This window comes from Xenopus laevis, chromosome 9_10L (assembly GCF_017654675.1).
Source record: "Xenopus laevis strain J_2021 chromosome 9_10L, Xenopus_laevis_v10.1, whole genome shotgun sequence".
Taxonomy (NCBI): Eukaryota; Metazoa; Chordata; class Amphibia; order Anura; family Pipidae; genus Xenopus; species Xenopus laevis.
This window is the reverse complement of record NC_054387.1, coordinates 74,476,363-74,497,261: the sequence shown is the minus strand read 5'-3', so window position 1 is coordinate 74,497,261 and position 20,899 is coordinate 74,476,363. Positions and strand designations below refer to the sequence as shown.

The following is a 20,899-nucleotide window of genomic DNA, read 5'->3' as shown; positions in this document are numbered from 1 at the left end:
CAAAATTGTTACAAAGTATCTTATTTGCACCTGTTAGCTGTTCTGAGCTCTCTGCCAAAAGCTAATTAAGTTAGAAACTGGTTTTTTCTGGCTGTTCAGTTCAGAGAAAAGAGGGACTTTCCAGTACAAAAGAGGGACAGGGGGTTGAGTGGTCAAAAGAGGGACAGTTGGGAGGTATGCAAGTGCCACCTAGCTGTGTGAGCTTTTTCACATTCTGTCTAAATAACAATAATAATTCCGTGTCCGTAAACATCACCTGAGTGATGTTTTTACAGCAGCAATAATATATTCCGTACCCACTACTGTATACGTTGCCCTTGCAGGCATTGTTTGCCCAGTCTTTAACCAAGTGCCACCTAGCTGTGTGAGCTTTTTCACATTCCGTGTCCAGAAACATCACCTGAGTGACGTAGTGTGATTTCTGCCCTCTACAGCACAAAACGCAGCGCTGTGTCAACAATGTATTTTTCAGATACATTTTTGCCCTTGATCCCCCTCTGGCATGCCACTGTCCAGGTCGTTGCACCCTTTAAACAACTTTAAAATAATTTTTCTGGCCAGAAATGTCTTTTCTAGCTTTTAAAATTCGCCTTCCCATTGAAGTCTATGGGGTTCGCGACGTTCGCGAACCGTTCGCATTTTTGACGCAAGTTCGCGAATATGTTCGCGAACATTTTTTCCGCCGTTCGCTACATCCCTAAAGATAATGTATAAAGCGCCAATTATACATCAGCATTTGATTATTGGGTGTTCTTATAGATCCCTTTATAAACATGGAACCAGTGATTCTTAATCTCTTTGGTCAACATGACAGCATGGTAACTGAGTGCTAGTGATTTATTCATTGGTTTATATTCTATAAACAGTAACTTCCATGTGTCTAGACCTGGTGGAATCATTGAGAGCGGAGGAAAATTATAAAAATGCCTTGCACAATCTCCTACTAAAGAATATTATTTCCATCTAATTGATATGTGTTGGAAGTTTCTGTCAAAAGCCTAATTACAACGAGGAAGTTGTTTTATTCTAATATTTTAGCATTTAGACGTTATTGAAAGACAGATTTCTTGCAATACAAGGTCAAGCAACTGCCCATTTCCATGAGGATGCTGTAAATGTAGACTCATTGATATGAAATGGAATAACTTTTTAACATAGCATCTTCTAGTATCTTCTTATATTGTGATAAAAGCCCCTTAATCTACTTCAATTAGTGATGATGTGTTTGTCTTAAATATACAAACAAGAAGGCAGAGTTATCCAAATGAAAATGTTTGGGTTTTTTTCCTGAAAACTCCAAAATCTTTATTACCTTCTTATTTATGAAAAACTAGAAATGTGAAAAACTTGAACATAGTGACATCAATCATATTCTACTTAAATTTGGAAATTGTGGCAATTTTTTAATTTAATCTCGAATCACGTAAAAAACTCAAATTAGAGTTTTGATAAATCTGACCGTTAGGGGGGTAAAAATTCTAAAAATGCAAGTTTTTTTCCCTATAAAATAGGAATTTTTCAGAATGTATTAAACCTCGAGATTGTTAAAAGACTGAATAAAAAAGTACTCTAACTCAGACCTGCCTAGATCATGTAGAAATCAATGGTAGAAATCGCGAAAATATCTGGGTTTTGTGCAATAATCTGAAGATTTGTTTTCAGGAGGAAAATCTGAAAAATTCCTATGATTTGATTTTTACGAGTTTTTTCTCACACAGGGAATTTTTAAAAAAATGTATTGATAAATAAGGGGAAAAAAACCTGTGTGATTTTGATAATTACATAGGGGCAGATTTACTAAGCTCGAGTGAATAATTCCAATGAAAAAATATTCGAATTTCGAAGTAATTTTTTGGGTACTTCGACCATCGAATTGGTCAAATTCGATCGAATTCGTTCAAATTGAATGATTCGAACGATTCGAAGTAAAAATCGTTCAACCATTTGACCATTCGATAATCAAAGTACTGTCTCTTTAAAAAAAAACTTTGACTTCATACTTCGCCACTTTAAACCTACTGAAGTCCAATGTTAGCCTATGGGGACCTTCCCCAGCACTTTTCTTTGACCTTTGATCGGTCACTTAAAATCGTTCGAATCGTTCTATTCGAAGGATTTTATCGTTCGATCGAACAATTTTTATTCGATCGAAGCTTTTGCACTAAAATCCTTCGAATTCGAAGGATTTTACTTCGGGGGTAGAATTCGAGGGTTTTTTAACCCTCGAAATTCGACCCTTGATAAATCTGCCCCTTAGTGTTCTATAATCTCACACTATTTATAAACATACATTTCAAATGTACTTGCAATCCCTATCAGGGGAAGGTTACAAAACCTGAACCTTTGTGAAAGTCATTGGGAACCAATGATGTGAAAAACAAATTTAAAAATCATTTCCCATTTACATAGATACATGATAAATGTATCTATACAAAGCCAGTGAGCTCAAGCAGATGCTTTTATATTGCTTCAAAATCAATAGTACATTGTTGTAAAGCACATTAAAGACCTGCTGATACCAAATGTACAAATTATATTTCAATGCCTTAAATGACTCGAGTTTAAATTTTAGCTTTGGCTTCTCTCCTAAAGATGATTTGGCACTGTCTCAGAAGCTGGTTTGTGCACAATCTGCTATTTGATTTATGTTCTGAAACATTTTTTTGTGTGTAAACTACTAGCTAAAAATGTGTTACAGAGTGTTGACTACATGTGGAAGCGTCACTTGCAGTGTATATATCATGTCAATCACTCTGAATTAATGGGATGTTTTGAAAAAGAAGGCCTACAAACTACTCTACAGCTATTCCACAGTGCAGAATGAGTTACATTCAGGAACCTTACATTCTGGAAAGGCACATCATGATAATATCAATTATACTGAAATTCCAGATATAAGGATATGACAATGAATAAATAACACATCAAAGATTGAAAGGAAAAGGAACTCCAGCAGATTGACTGCACAACATTTATTCCAGGTAGTGGCAACACGACATGTTTCGGGTCAAGTGTACTCTATGACAATGATCAATATCGGATTAGATCAAGATCATACCTTCACATGGATGAGTGAAATAGTTTGCTTTAATGTATAATAAAAAAACATGTTGCACGGTTTGAAAAATGTTGTGTGGAAAAAGGGCCATTAACTTTAATTCATTCAGCAAATTTTTTGCCATTTTGAAAATTTTCAGTGAACAAAATCAGCCAGATTCTCTCATTACTAGTCTTTATGGTACTTGTCTATAAATAATATTCAAAACAGTAAGATGAAGGGGCACATTTACTTAGCTCGAGTGAAGGATTAGAATGAAAAATACTTCGAATTTCGAAGTATTTTTTTGGCTACTTTGGCCTTCCACTACGACTTCGAATCGAATGATTCAAACTAAAAATCGTTCGACTATTCGACCATTCAATAGTCAAAGTACTGTCTCTTTTAAAAAACTTTGACTAGCTACTTTGCCAGCTAAAACCTACCGAGCACCAATGTTAGCCTATGGGGAAAGTAATTTGTGATCGTTTGTGATCCATCGATCGAAAAATCGTTCGATCGATGGATTAAAGTCCTTTGAATCATTCGATTCAAAGGATTTAATTGTTCTATCGAACGATTTTTCCTTCGATCGAACGAAATGTGGTAAATCCTTCGACTTCGATATTCGAAGTCGAAGAATTTTACTTCGATGGTCGAATATCGAGGGTTAATTAACCCTCGATATTCCACCCATAGTAAATGTGCCCCATTGTGTTAATATTATTCACATCACAAGGCTTTTCCGTCTAATAATAATACGTTTTTGACTTTCTTCATTCATAAAATCCTTTATTTTTGGTCCTATAAACCTCCATTTTTACTACTATCAACATGTATTTTACATGGCAAAACCTCATCTGGCACATGGCATTTATCTGTTGCTCTATAGAAAATCCAAAATTTAATCCAATATTGAATAGAATCTACCCTCATACAGCCTTTAACTAAAACTAGCTCTATTATACCAGGATGCAGTTGGCAGGATGATCAGGTTTGCTAATAACGATTATTTTCTGCCGAGGAGTAGAATAAAGAATGGAAAAAGTCAACTGTTTATAATGAGAAATGAAATCCTTCGGCATACTTTTCAATTTCCATGTGTTTTCATGGTTCAACTTAATTTGTAACCTCAGTCCTCTTTCTTTCCTTTACAATTATCAGAAGCATTTGTTACAGAAGATTAAGTAAACTGTGTGGTATCCATTTATATAGCCGTTGGAGACAATGGCCTTGCAGAATTCCACAACATCGATCTCACTTCCTTATCAAGCTTATGGAACAGTTGGCATCATAAAATATCCAATTAGTTTCAGTCAATAAAAATATTTAATCTCTACTTTCCTTTTAAATAACTTTATTAAATAACTCTGGGAAATGAAATTTGAGCCCCCCCCCATGGAAATGGTGGAAGGTAATTAGTAAAGCATCAATTGTCAGCATCAAAAGAAGACCTTCTGTGGTGGATGTAATTCATGAAACACTCATTCTAATCTAAGAGTCTAGTTGGAAATAAGCAACCGTGGTTTAAAGTATTATTTAGGGAGGCAGTGACTAATTTGGTACAAAGATTAAAAAATATGAAAGGCGTCATTTAGCTGATTAGATACTTTTTTCACTTTATGTTTGTTTGTATCCTTTCGACTTTGAATAGAGCCCTGGGAATAATGCTAGGATTCGCACAGAAAAAAGATATGCTATAAAAATGACTCTATTATGCATGCTAGAGAAACTTACTATGAAGTCTAATTTTATTCTTGTGTTCAGTGATGAGTGACAAGGTAACAACATTACATTAGTCCTTATCCAAAGCTATTACAGCTATTACAGTCCTCCTAAAAATATAACATAAATAAATGGCTTCTGCTGCCCAAGTTCTCGGAAAGGAGACAACTTTTTATATTAAAACTCCACTAACAGAGTCCCCATGTGTGTGTGACTTTTGACAAGAGAAGAGCAAGGGTAAGAACAGCCAACAATATAGAACATCATTAAAATCTATAAAAGAGAGTAAAATTAGGACTTAAGATCACATAGTGATCTTGTTGCTGCATTGCAGTTCATTAACAGACGAAGGACCCCAAAACTGAAATTCCTTAAGTAGAAGATAAATAGAAAACAAAAACGTAAGACCTTTATAGCCAATCCCTAATTCTTCTGTACATAGAGTAGAGTCTTTCTCTCCTTTAACTTGTATTTACTAGTAAAAACTAGTAAAAAAGGCAGTCTGTACATAAAAATGTGTCCTTGACAACACTGCAATACTTAGGGGCAGATGTATTAAGGTTCCAGTTGTGATATCCACAAAAATTCAAAAAAGTTTTTGAGTTGTATTTTTGGTCAAAAATCACATTTGAATATTCGAGATGTATTATACTCTGACCCTGGAAATAGCTAGAATCCAAAAACACACAATCTAAAACCTGTTGGTCCCTTGAACCATCTGAAGATGTTAACAGCCTGCTTGATTTTTTCAGAGGGTTTTGCTTGAAAACTCGAATGATTTGAGAGATTCGATTTTTCAATTTGAGAGATTCACAGAATTGGGTTTTTCCTATTCAAGTTTTTTCATAAATAAGATACCATTGAAGATGGGAGTTCAGTTGAGTTCAGTTCATGGTATAAAAATCTATAATACTCGACCTTTGATAAATAATCCACTTAATGGTTCAAACAAACATCATCAAAATCTAATGGCATCAACAATGATACTAGGGCCTGTCACCTTTCTTCTACAATGACTGCTACAATGCTTGTAGATGGAGCTAACTACACCAAACAATGCTAGATTGGATTCTGTGCAACCAAATAACATATGCTACAATAACCTTTCAGGGCAACCCTGGTGAAATAAAAAATAGCAAAAGTGGTATAAAGATGATACCTTTATCGGCAAACTAAGATAATTATAGCAAGCTTTTCTTTATTTTTTGTTATTATTTGCCCCTTGCTGTGCCTATATTTTCTAAGCAATGCTTCATGTTAGGTATTTTAACCTTGACCCTAGATAATGTGTGTTTTCATTCACTCTTAACAACGTGCCCCTACATTCAGTACTAAGGGGTCCTTGCAGAACACTGAAGGAATTTAAGACATGGAACTCCAATCTGTTCTAAACGCGGCCACTAGACTCAATCATCTATCACACCGCTCAACATCAGCTGCTCCCATATGCATGTCCCTTCACTGGCTCCCAATCTCCTCTAGAATCAAATTCAAATTACTAACACTCACAATTAAGGCCCTTAATAATGAAGCCCCTCCCTATATTTCATCTCTGATCTCCAAATACTCTCCTTCACGAAACCTTCGCTCTGCTTCTGATCTTTGCCTCGCTTCTCCTCTCATCACTTCTGCTCATTCTCGTCTATAAGACTTCTGCTTTTCTCTTGAACTCTCTGCCTCGAGCTGTCAGACTTTCTCCTTCTTTCCAAACTTTCAAGAGCTCCTTAAAGACCCACCTGTTTAAAGAAGCTTATTCAATGTACGTTAATTAATCAATCATTGCTGTATCATAAATCACAAAATTGTTTCTAAAATCCTAATGTCTCAATTGTACCCTAACCTTTCATTTGTAAACTCTAATTTGTAGGGCCTCTAATCCTATTGTACTCTGTAACCCTTGTTTGTTATCCACCATGTATTCCCTGTTTGTTATAACTAAGGTAAAGCACTGCTATATAAATAAATGACGATGATGATTATAATCTAGTCAGTGCTATTGGGGATCAGAAGAGCTGATGCACACAACCTCTTTCATTACAAAGTTACATCCTCTATTTCCAGAAAAAACAAAATCACCAAAACAGTTCCAAATTAATTGTTAGTCAATATATTCTAAAAGAGACTGAAACACTGTTTTGTAGCTGCCTGAAAAATATCTATCAACAAATAAGTGTTGCATCTGTCAAAAACAGTATTTTTTTCAATGCAAGAATCTAAGGGAGTGATGTTAATTAATGACCTTAAGTTTGCTACGTGTCTAGAAACCCATAGCAACCAGTTAGTAGGTAGCTGATGATCATCTGATAAAAACCAAACATCTGATTTGGATTACATGATGTTGGCAAATTTAAGACTTTTAAGTACTTCCACCCTATTTACTATAATCATATTAACAGGGAAAATATGTCCCCTCTTTGACATGAGCCCTGATTCTATAGATTAAAAGGAAATCATGATAGTCTTTTTTTGAGCCTTAAGAACCATTTCCTAACCCCCTGCCCCAGGCTTCCTTTGGGATGAAAATATAGGAAATCCATCCCTTGCCTTGTTGTATTTTGAAGAGATGAATTCTGGGACTTGAAGTCCCTCTAATTATCAGAGGAACTTTAAGTCCCAGAATTAATGGGGATTGCATGACTCTGTGAGCTGGGGGTGGGTTTGGAAAATAGTTATTAAGGGGCAGATTTATCAAGTGTCAAATTGAAAATTTGCATTTTAAAATTTGAATTTCGAGTTTATTCGACAAAGGAATAGTCCAAATTTGATTTGAAAAAATCTAAATTCTAAATTTATCATGTACTGTCCCTTTAAGAATTCGAATTCGACTATTCGTCATCTAAAACCTGCTGAATTGGTGTTTTAGCCTATGGGGGACCTCCTACAATCAATTTGGAGTCGTCTTGAAAATTTAAGTTTAATAAAACTTGAATCGAATTCTAATTCAAGTTTGCAGGTCAATCCTATTCACCCAAATTACAAAAAAAAAAAAAAAAAAATCAATTTTTTTAAATAAATTTCGATTGGTCATTTTTTTTCGAATTTCGAGTTTATGGAAGTTTTTATTAACTCCCATAAACTCTGAATTTGACCCTTGATAAATATAACCCTAAGAGTCACTATGGAAAGCAGAGAGAATTCATTACCATACAATGGAACATGGTAGGGGTTGCATGATTTTGCAACCCTAAGGGAGTGGTTCTTAAGATTATCCCAAACCTTTCTGACATTCATTTTGCCTGGTCACATGCTTACAGAAAGGGCCAGTGCTGCATTATGGAATTGCTTTCTGACAGGCTATTGTTTCTCCTACTCAATGTAACTGAAGGTGTCGCAGTGAGACATGGATTTTTACTATTGAGTGCTATTCTATGCTTGGGGGAAAGGGAGGAGCCTGATATCACTCAAATATACAGTACAGCAGTAAAGGGTGAATAAAGTTTATTTAGCACAAGTCACATGACTGGGGGCTCTCGGAAAGCTGATAATATGTCTAGCCCCACGTCAGATTTCAAAATTAAATATAAAAAATTCAATTTGCTCTTTTGAAAAACAGATTTCAGTGCAGAAGTCTGCTGGAGCAGCACTATTAACTGACAAGTTTAAAACATGTTTTCCCATGATAGTATCCCTTTAAGATTGATTTGAAAATGATGGGTTGAATGTGCATTTTTGTTTTTTTTAAGCAATCTAGATGGAAGTTTTTCACACTTTAAAAGTACACTTTTAGCGATTTTAGATTTTCTTTCAAATTCAAAAATCTGCAACTGACCATTAAATAAAGTCTTCTACCTTTGCTAAATAAAATTTTTCTATTTCAGTTTGAAACATTATTAAAATACCTTTAATCCTGGGATCAAGGAACCAATCCTAAAAGAACATGCTAAAATACCAACTATGGTAATAAGAAGGATGTACTGCTGGTCTAACCCTGCCCACCTCTCTAAGTTATATAAAATAAAGGAACCATTTGCTTAGTATCATTTTTTTAACTCCAAAGTAAAATGTTAATTAATTTTCAATGATTAAACTTTTTAATTATCTCCACAACACAAACTGACAAAGCCATTCAAGAAACATTCTCCAGATACTTGCCTGCACGAATAGAATACTTTTCATTACTTTTCTAAAAACCCAAAGTGAAATAGTTGTTTATTTTTGGAACGCTTTGATGCGCTGCATTAGGATTACACATTAAAAACGGTAACCTATTAAAAATGGTTTCATTTGTCAAGAGGAGAGAGATTACTTGCCATTAATGGTTGCAGGAACGTTCCATTAAAGACGGCATCTGGCAATACAGCACAATGCTTTGTTCTTTTATACAGAATGTAAAAATTGAATAATTGTTCATTTTTTTCTTAACATGATTAGAATATAATTTTAAATGTATTAGATAGGTGGAACCTTTTGTTTTCTCTAAAAATGAAATAGCCTGTATGCCAGGGTTGCAGTGGTTATCAGATAACAGTCACAGCTGCGCTTATCGTATCCTTATATCTTGTTTTCAGGCACTGATAAAGAAAGGTTTTATTTTGCCGATTAACCCCTTTATATAATAAAAGGAACAAAGTTTGCCCAGGTGATTAACCCCTTTATATAATAAAAGGAACAAAGTTTGCCCAGGTGCAGTATCCCATAGCAACCAATAACACTTTTGCTTTTAAACAAGTCACTAGTAGTGATGTGCGAATCTGACCCGTTTCACATCACCTAAAATTAACGAAATGTTAATAATTTGCCGAAATGCATTGAAACTATGGGCAACAAAATTTTTTTGACAAGTAAATTATTTTTTTGACGCATGACAATTTTTTTTCCCCGTCTATGGGCATCATTTTTGCCGCAAAACTTGGTGAAAATGACACTAGTTACCAGTAAATACTACTTTATGATTGGTTGATAAAGTAATTAGCCCTGTAGTTATTGTATACCCCCATATTGTGTAAAAACCTACTAATATTCTAGGACCCATAAGACCTGAGGAATAGTATAAAATATAACCAATGCCTGCAACTGGAGATGTGACTGCCAAAGTAAAAAATATGGCATCTGTTATATAGAAGCAACCTCTAATCCAGAAAATGTCAAAATAGTGTCCTTTTTAAACCATTATTACTTTCATTAGCCTTTTAGGCAGTTAAATAGACCATCTAATCACCTTGAAACAAATGCAAGACATGCTCTAATAATTGAATTGTATTTCAGGAAAACTGTATCCCACCAACTTTTTGCAATTAGTGTTGTTTTTATGAGCATCAATTTAGTCTTGTCTAGTACAGCATCAACTATATTGCTTTTGCATTAATCTGAAATGTAGATTTCATTAGAGTTACAAGGGCAGACATTGTTTTTGTAATGTGCTATCTAATAAAAATGACACTCTTGAGTAAAAGAATTACCCATTAATGAATTGCACAGAAAAAAAGATCTTATGATTAAATATTTGCCTTAAATCCAGGTTCACTATAATCCTACCTAATTGTTTCCCTTGTTCATTTGCATGAGCTGGGTTTTTTTTTTTTTCTAAAGGAAGTTATAGCACAGAATCATTCAAATGTTAAAAGGAAACTTTTTTGTGTTTCTAAATAGGGTTTTCTTCCATTTATTTTTATATCATAACAGCGTTGCTCTACCAAATCATTGCTTATTGCTTATAATTTACAATATATTATCAAGATTTAAAGGCATACCAGTAACTCCAGTGTTATCAAGGAGCTGCCTTACATCAGTTAGGCCTCTGGTCCTGGGAGGGTTTGAAAAAGGTGAGTTGTGCAGTGTTGCATTACAGGGTGCATATAGCTTCCACAGCAGTGTTGCTCCATGCAAATATTGTTGGATTACAAGTCCCTGCCTTCTCCATAATATTATTAAGGTCTATGGGGCAAATTCACTAACACTGGCTTCACTAATTCACCAGCGCTAGCTTCACGCACATCGCAACACTTCGCCAGGCGTAAATTCGCCTGGACAACGCTAATTCATGAAGATCCTAAGTTGCGCACAGGGTAACGAACGCTGGCGAAGTTGCGCTAGCGAAAGTACGCCAGCAGTTCAAAGTTATGCTAGCGTTGGCTAATTTGCATACGGCGTGCAGTTAAAGTACAATAGACGTATATGCTGCAGCAAATACAATACACTACACAAGGCCAGGGAACCTTAATAAAATGATATAGAGTTGTTATATTGCCCTATACATGTGCCTACAGTTTAGTTTAGGTGCCATATGTTATCAAATATAGGGGGGAAGGAGGGTACCCCAAAAAAAAAATCTATCTTTTTCAGCCTATCACCCTGTAAAAAGGAAAAGACGCCAAGCGTTTTTTGGGACTTAGAAAAATGTTCAACTTTTTTTTAAGGAACTCCTATGTACTCTGTTGCACTTCGCCTGGTCTGAGGTGGCGAAGGCAAGTCTGGCGATAGAGGTAACGGTCAGTAAAATTAAAAACGTGAATTTGCATAGTAACGCTCTTTCATCAGAGCAAAAATTTGCCTGGCGTTAGAGTGCATAGTTGTGCCAGAGTCTATCTCCTTGGCGAAATTACGCCAGCGTTAGCCACTTCGCCCTTTAGTAAATTTCCCCCTAAGAAAGAAGCTGTAGTCCAGCAAACAGAGATTGATACAAAAAGCAACACTGCCTGATACTTTAATGCAATTGTATCCTGCCTGCTTTCTTTACACTCTATTCACTATTTTAGTCTCTGTCATTTGCAATTAAATGTGCAGTGTCTAGGTAAACCACAGAGATGGATAGTTAAATGGGCAGACCTGTCAGGGGCCCTGTCCAATAAAGAAACAAAATGCATTATGAAATTATAATGCAAATTTGTAAACAAAACCTGATGCTTGCTATCACAGCTCATGTTACAAAAAAAAAAAGATTCATAAGGTTTTCATATTAAACCATCTGTTATGGAATTGTGAGTAGTGATGGGCGAATTTATTCGCCAGACGCGAATTCGGGGCGAATTCCCACGAAACCGCCACGAAAATTCACCAGCGTAAAAAAATGGACGCCGGTGTCCAGTTTTTTTGGACGCCGCCACATTTTCGAAATGAAAACAAGACGCCGACACCATTTTGCGAATTTACCCTTCTGTGTATTCTTTTAATTCAGATATTTATTCTGGTATGGTTACATAAGAAATAATTGTTTTTAAATATAGTAATATAAATTCTCTTATAAATCAATATAATATTTAAGTAATATTTTCCATGGAACAGAATGCCAACAGTGATATTATGGATGTAGATCATAATGGGAATATATCACTAAAAGTAGACCTCGCATTAGTAAAGCACTGGCACTCCTGCTTTAAACTGTGCCTCTATATTTTGCTGTACATCAAATCAGCAGCTTAAGTTACAATGGAGTTGTAGTTAATATCTTATTACTGGTCAAAAGTCAAAGCTGGAGCCTAACTGAGAGATCATCAGTAGGGATGGGTGAATCTGACCTGTTTTACTTTACCAAAAATTCATAAAATGGTCAAAATTCTGCAAAATGCATTGAAGTCTATGGGCAATAATATTTTTTGAGGCTCAAGGCCGAACAATAAATTTTTTCACCCATTGGAGTCTATAGACATCATTTTTGCAGCGAAAAAATTTCACTCATCACTAACCATCAGTCATCTTAGTCAGCCCATGTACCCATGTCACATTCCCCTGGAATCAAATTAAGTGGTTACTAACTACTTGAGAACACTACTTTTAAAGGAACAGTAACATCAAAACACGAAAGTGTTTTAAAGTAATAAAAATATAATGTAGTGTTGTCCTGTAGTGGTAAAACTGTTGTGTTTGCTTCAGAAACACTATTATTGTTTATATAAGTAAACTGCTGTGTAGCAATGGGGGCAGCCATTCAAAGTAGAGAAAGCTCAGGTTACACAGCAGATAAGCTCTGTAGAACATAATGTGTTATCTGTTATCCACTATTTAACCTGTGCCATATAGCCTTTTTCAATTTCAGCCATTGTTACACAGCATCTTGTTTATATGAACTATAGTAGTGTTTCAGAAGCAAACAGATCAGTTTACCAGGGTAGGGTAACAGTACATTATTTTTAATTATGTCCAATAGTATAAGTGCAACTTCCATTAACTTTTATAGGACCTCGACAGATTTTACTTTTTGTGTGTTTTTTCTGTTTTCTGTGGTTTTTACACTTAATAAATCTCTGATTTTTAGATTTTAAGAGAAATAAACAAAAACATGCATTTTTAGAGGAAAAAATAAGATTTGTGAAAAACAAATAGAAATTTGAATGTTTGTAAATAGACCCCTAAATGTTAGAGTAACCTTATAATCATTAAACATTCCATTTCTCCCGTCCACCAACACCAACGAGATGGATAAAACCCATTCTGCATAGAGAGATTAATCATTCTGTTAGAAAAGTCAAGATAGTGTAGCTCTTTTATATACACTGGGCAAATTTGCTTCTGGGCAGAAACCCATGGCAACCAATCAGATGATTGCTTTAATTGTTCAAACTGCAGCTGGCTGAAAAAAAGACAGTCACTGATTAATTTCTATGCGTTACTGCCCATAGGCAAATTTTCCCAGTGTTTATAAATGATCCCCAGTGTGTACAAAATTATCTATAAAAGGTTATGGTGGATTAAGCATAATCTGTTTTATATGCTGTTTATTGGTGTATTTACATTGGTAGCTGTATCTAGTATAGGTAAATCTAAAACAGCTGGACTTGCTGAGTAATCATTGAAGACGTTTCACTACTCAACCGAGCAGCTTCTTCAGTTCAATTGACTGGTGTGGGAAGTGCTTGGCATATAAACTCTTCCACTAATCCAATCACAATGGCACATTGTAACTCTTCAAAGAGGTGACATCTGAACATCTGAAACTGAAGAAGCTGCTTGTGGTATTCTAATTACATTGCAATACTTAAAATAGAATTAATCTTAACGCATTATTCACTAACATCTTTTAAGTGATAAAAGCATAAAATAATGCGATAATTACTTTAACACCTCCTAGGAGTAGGCGTTACTAAACAACATCAGATGGATTAATGGAGGAAGATGTAGTGAGGAGCTGTAGGACAGCAATTAAAGACCTTTAATTGGAGCCTTACCTACCGCCAGTAACACATTTTCATGATACCATGGGCAGGTCTAGAATGCACTGCGTTCTGTGTCATGGAATTATATTAAGTTTCCCAGGGAAAGGAATGACTAGAATACTGTAAAAAGAGACTTCTACTCTGCCAATGGCATCCTGAATGTCTTAGGTGCTATAGATTGCACTAATAACATGTGACTATATGAAAATGCCCTAAAATATTGCACAAAATAACGCACAAAATAAAGCATGCTATAAAATACTGCACACAACTCAGCTAAAATTAACATAAAAATATCACTTCTTAAGTTAGACAAGTAAACTTTTAGTGAATTGATTGTTAATTCTAAAAACATAAGAAGTGATTAAATTTGTACGCCATGCTATAAATAACACTCACTTTATCGACCTTTAGTGAATCAGCCCCAAATTAGCCAATGGGTACAGCTGCTTCATAAGAACATTCTATTGAGTTGAGAGTGTTTCATTAATTTGTCTCTTCTCTTCTATACTTACTCACAGGAGCATATTTATATATGTCTGTGGTTTACAGAAATCGAAACTTACTCTAAATTCCCAGCGCTAAATGCTACAACTATGACTAAACTGACTCTGAAACTGCAGATAGTACATATGTTTAATATTAAATAAACATATGGCTTCTTCAGCTAGAATTGGCAGGTGTCCATGCCTCCACTTAACATGTCACTTCACATTTCAACAGGAATTATAGTGCCTGCCCTTCAGCCCCTATTTTGTATTAAGACTTTTACACATAAAACATATTACTCATCAATCATTTGTTTTGTTAATTTACTGAAAAAGTACACAGTGAAGCAATGTGATTCTTTTGGGTGATTTGAGCTCATCCTCTACATTGTTTAAAGAAAAGCATATCAGTTGTGAAATTATTGACAAGTATTGCTTTACAAAGTAAAACGATCATGGGTCTGCCTTGCAGCACTCTTCCAGCTGGTGCTAAGCTGAAAATCCCACTGACAGCTGCAGTTTGTATATGCATGTTTTTTGTTATTAAGATCCTTGAGATCTTCTCTAAAAATGACTAAAGAATACTTTACATTACATAGAACAAATCCAAAAGTATATTTCCTAGAACAACTGTACTCGGATGAGTTAACGCATTTTTCTTTTCCTCTGAAATTACTAAACCAACACTAATTTTAGGGATCATCAATTCAAGGACACTTCACACCAATACATAGAAAAGATGCATTGAAATGAGGGCAAGTTTTTTGTGTGGGTTCTCACCATACAACATTTACAGACAGGCAAGTAACAAAAGCAATGTATAGAAGGAGGATCCTCAAATAAATCTGTCCTTTGGCCCTGTAGAGGGGTGGAAGTGGCGATACTTTTTTCATAAAAAGTGACAGTGACACCCAGTCTAACTTCAAGCAGGTATTTGCCTGAGTAATTCAATACAGCACAAGCAACCAACAAAAATGAAAGTTAATGACAAGGGGACTCCTCGTTGACCCTTCACCATCAGCCATCCTACTGAACCCCATTGTTACATACCTTAATGAAACACAATGAGCCAGAAATGAGGTAAAATGGTCACAGTATTTATTAATATTTTATCAAATAAATAGGACCGCATCAGCCTAACTCAAGGCAATACTCTAGAGCCAAAATTCATTTAAGATTTCTAATATGCTCTGCCCTTCCTCAATGAAGACTTGAGATCAGCACTGATCAGCTACAGAGAGGATGGTCCCAAACTCTGCTACCAGCAGGAGCTGCATCTCCCACCATGAGAGAAGTTCAGCAGCTCTGATGCCGGTCCTGAATCTGCAGTGTGTCAATGATAGGAAATCCAAGCAGGCTGTCACTTAGCACAAGCAGTAGTAGAGTCTGTATTAATCAACTCACCGTGCAGTCACAGGAGAGAACCTTCTTTCTCGCTCTTTCTGTGCAGATCCTACCTGCTGTGACAAATCAAGCTTAAAATACATTATATCCACTGTGTTGATACAGAGAAAGGCAAAAACTCAGCCTGAAGTGAGTGTCATTAATGCCTCAAAGGGAAAAAAATTCCTTCCTAAACCCAATGGTGATTGGAAACATTCCCTGGATGCTGACTCTCACGTTTATACTGTATAAAGGTACAGAAACCACAGTATAACAGTGCATTCAGGAAAACATCTACATTCAGTTTTAATAGATAATATGATCACATAAGGTAGAAATTTTTTTCAACCTGCTCAGAAAATAAGGAAGTGAACTTCTACTTGCATTGACATCACATCCCTCTCTTTCTCCGCCCCCAGCCCAGCCTCTCTTGCCTTGACCCATTGCTTGTCACCTGAATCAAATCTGATTCTGCCAATCTTTAAATATAAACCAGTGTAATCTGGCTGCTGGTCATTCAGATGCCTTGTCGTGCAGCCCCTGTGCTTATACTGTAGCTCCAGGACTTTCCTTTCTTCTGAAAATACAGTAGACTAGTCTATTGGCACTTTGAATGTTTAGAAAACCATATTGTTCAACATGCCTCAGTCACTATTAGTGCAACTCAAACAAAATAAAGTCAATATTTCATGCAAAGTATTTGCTTTTTTCTGCTCAACTGTCAGCTCTTCCCTTCTTCCTGGACTCACTTCCAATTCCAACACCTACAAAGGCTTTCAGCATGAGTGAACATAGCCCCTTTAATTCTCCACATTCCCTCTACTGTCTGTCAGTATATATATATATTTACAAGCAATGCTCATATCAGTCTTCAGCATTAAACATGATACACTAAAATAAAATATACAATTATAGAAATGTATCTTGATTGTAAAGGATACTTCTTTTGGAACTGTTTGTGAGAATATTATAGGACATTCAGTAAGCAACTCACAATAAAAACTGCTACTCGGCAAGGGTAATTGGTATTCTTGTCCTTTGGCTTCTATAAAATGAACCCGTGCATTTAAGTGTTTCTGTCGAAGTTCAGTTGAGAAAACGGATAATGATTTGAAATAAACAATAGGAGAGAAGCGGGCAGTTTGCTTTATGTGTGATTGGTGATCAATATTTGGAATGCAAAAAGAACAACAAACCCAAACAAGCTTAAGCAGCCGCCAGCAGAAGTAATACTTTATGTGAATCTTCGCTGGAAAACAGATCACCAATTTCCGGAGGTGGCAAAAGACTCCATGATTTAGAAAGGTTCATATGCGGCTTCACTGCCATTACTAGGATATTGGCTTCCAAACCATCCGCTCATGAATATGATTAAGTCCCCAATTCCATTTAATCATATGCATAAGCAAAGCAGGTGGTTTAAATATTTATAGCACAAGTTCATGTTCATATTTATTATAGGATATATATTCTCATGGAAAAAGAATAACATTAAGTGGCATAAAGCAATAGGAAACAGTACAACACTATAACTAACCTATCTTTATTTTATTATTTAAATGTTTATGGATCAGTTATAGACATTATTTTGTTAGCTGGAAGGAATAAAAGGTAACTTTGCATTACTTTTTTGCTTTAATATTTTTTTTTCTAATATGACCATCTATATTGAAAGTCCTAAATCAGATACTTAGAAATGTATATAGTAAAAAGCATGTATGGAGGGTGCACTAGTAATTTTCAATATCTGAAGTGATATTCAAATAGAATGTGTCTGCAAAGAAAATATGTTTTCCTTAAGCCAAAGAGCAAAAAAAATGTAAAACTCAAATAAAAATCAATCACACACATCATTAATGTAAGCTCATTGATTTGTATAGAGAAACCTAGGTACTCATATACAAGTATTTATGCCTATATTGTTGAAGAGTTACATAGATATGAATTATCTTTAATTTTCTGTTTTTTACTATTTATGCTATTGGTTAACATGATTATGTAATGTGTAATATGATGTAAAATAAGCCTATTGTATGGTTGAATAGAGTCCCTCAGGGCTGTCTGTGAATCCTTTCAATGGAACAATATTTAATACTGTTTTGTCTGTTCCTTTATATCCAAGGACCAAAACATTTAATTTAGATGTCATGATTTGATTCAGTTTGTCCTCCTTTACTAATATAGGGACACCTGTGATGTGTTCTGCAGTTTTTACAGTAATGCATACAGTAGCAACCAATGAAAACCATTATGTCCAAAGCATCTACAGCTTCATTACTATTGCAAGAATGTTCTCCACTACGTATTATCCATATTCTCATAGCTTCCTATTATTACATTGTAGTCACATTTTAGAAGGGTAGATACAATGCTGTTAAGATGTTTAGAGGTAGAAAAAACTATATAAAACTATATATAATGCCTTCATGGGCAATTATATGAATCAAAGAATAAAGGCTCAAAATTTTGAAAAAAGCAGGCAAGATATCTGGGCCCCTGTTGGAATTGGAAAAACTTTTACCATCCAATGTTGTTTTAAGAATGCATCAACATGGTCACTTGACTTTGTTTCTCATTGTAGAGACTCTGGGGGTTAAACATGTTTCTTCAGCAGTTTCCCCTTTAGTTTAGACACCTAAGGTGGTCCTTGGCGAGCCCTAGGTGACTATTTCCCTTTCTAGTGTAAAGTTTGAAGTGATGGTAATTCAGTGTTTGTACAGCAGATAGCAGTGTAATTTTGTATAAAAGGGAGAGCAGCACATGTGCTCAGAGCTCTTTTATTGGATCTCTCCTGGTGGGGAGGTGGGTACAGGATTGGGTCTGGGAAGGTGTCAATCCCAGTTAGGGAAAGTTTAGTTAGAGGTAGAAGTTCTGGTTATAGTCTCTCTAAGAGCAAAAGTCAGCTGTAGTTTATTCAGTGAGAAGCAAAATGCGCCAATGAGGAGATTAGTCGGGCTAAGCACCCTTGCGTTGGAAAAGCCGACAGATAGGGACACAAGTAGGTGAGTTCAGGAGCAGGGAAAGTGCCAAGGAGTGAGATACTCCATGGGATCCCTAGGACTGGGGAAGGATCGCCAAGACAGGTTATACTACCCCCCTAAGAGGGAACCACCTGAATTATCTCAAAGTGTGAAGGTCTTGACGATCCACTGATTGAATAAAAGGTGCTTAAAGATTCCACTGGCTGGATATGATTTATTGCCCTTGTTCAGTGAAGAAGTTCATTGTTGGAGAAGCACCTGGATTGAAGTTTATTTCCAACCTGGTTGTTATGTGCCTAGAAACAAATCAGTTATCTGCTGGAGTGTGAAGCCTTGAGGTAATATTGCACTACACTGGGAGTTGCCCATTATACAGTACACTGGCAGCAAGTCAAACTATTAACACACCCTCTCAGGCCCAACAACAGGTGTGCTACACCATCATGCTTTAACCCTTGATTGATAATATGCTGGAGAATGCTGGATGTTCTAGTTCAGCATCATTTTGGGTGGAACACCAATGCTATGGAAAGTATATGTCCTAATGTTTAATTACACTAGATTCCCTGGTCAATTATTTTATTTGGTTTCTGTTGTTACTGTGTCACCCACTGCATGGTAGTAAATGAGATCAGCGCAGTTTAAGTAGTAATGATTATTTAATAAACTAAGGATGTTAAAGTCTGCCATGTAATGATGTACAAGCTTGCCTTTAGAAGACCATTCGAATTACTCAATATTAAAGGGCCACGATCCCAAATTGTGCTTTTTACTTTAGAATACATATACTAACATAGATTTATGTTATTTATATATTAGAAACTAGAAAGCTGCCCCTGTTGTAGAAAGAGGGCCATTTATTGCACCTTTCCTAAGACAGGTCCTTAATCATGCCAAACCCCTACACTGCTAAACCACACCCACTCACTTTCTTGTAATGAGATTATAAAAAAGGTGAGAGAAAACATGGCCACCCAGCATGTTGGCAGTTTAGGGAATATTGAAACTTCAAGCTGAACCAGTACATGTCTTTGCAACAGTCTGGGAAAATCCATACAGTATACACTGAACTGTTAATAAAGGCATTTCTAGTGGGAAAATGAAAAAATAGGAAGGTGTTTTATTTCATTCATTAGATTTTGTATTATTTTTTTCCAAACTGGATACAGTTGTAGACCTTGATTTTGTCTGTACATGCTATTGTTAAGGATATATGACACTTGTAGTGCTTTTGTATATGGCACAAATCTTCCCTACATTGTAATAACCATCCTTTCCATTATATTACTGTACAATCTGGGCCTGTGTAATGGAAGTGAAAGGAGATGCCAAGGAAGGATGAACTCACTATGACTAATATGGTTTTCCTCCTTTCAAGGCTTCTATCACCAGTCATCAAGAGTTGGCAATAACAATTAGGCTTAATTCCCAGAATGTATTAAAGAAGACAGCTCTCCATTAATCTTTCTATTTTGCAGACACTTTCTCCAAGTGCTTTTCTATCCGTTAGACTCTGAAAATGTCAGTTGTCTAATAGGTGGGCATTCCCTTTTCTAGATGAACAAGCAGCAAAGCACCTGATTTAATGATAAAAATGCTATTATAGTTATTTTGGGATTACACACTCAAAATTATTTATATATTCACACAGGTGGTATTGTAAAACAAATCTTTATATGTAATGTATTTGCAATGCATACAAAAAGTAATCTTATACAATAAGTGTAGAGATTTTTAAAACATTTTCAAAAAACATTTGCTGGCATTTGAATAATAGTGCAAAAATATGGGACAAAGTTGCCTAATTTATGATTAGCCCCTGTACAAAATCATAAATATATGTTAATAAATATACTGCAGATCTGAAATCTGGTAACATTACAACTCACCAAATCATTTCTTCTCTTCTGTCATCACAGCTGAATAAACTCTTGACTGGAGATGCATCATTGTCTATAAATAGAGAATTTTTTTTAAAAAAAAATGCTGTTTGAAAGATGTGCTGCAATACTATATTGCAATCATGTGAAATGCAGGGGATTATTGTAAATTTACAATCAAATTGCTCATTAGTTGATTTATGTTTTCTACAATTGAACGTCTTGGTGCAATTTAGAGTCCTTTTTGTTTGTGTACATTTTAAAATATGTTTTTGTACATTGTGTGTGACTGTTAATAGGTTCATATCCAGTTTTT

The 20,899-nt window shown here is 35.5% G+C and overlaps 1 protein-coding gene across 1 annotated transcript in view; it reads right to left on the bottom strand.

The window, feature by feature from the left end:
* The window catches only part of b3galt1.L (Beta-1,3-galactosyltransferase 1 L homeolog), a 147,859-nt gene that overhangs the window by 11,872 nt on the left and 115,088 nt on the right, over positions 1-20,899 (bottom strand). Inside the window, exon 3 of the mRNA XM_018235877.2 lies at positions 20,593-20,656. The gene's annotated coding sequence lies outside the window, so the exon portion shown is untranslated. The remainder of the gene's footprint in view (positions 1-20,592; positions 20,657-20,899) is intronic.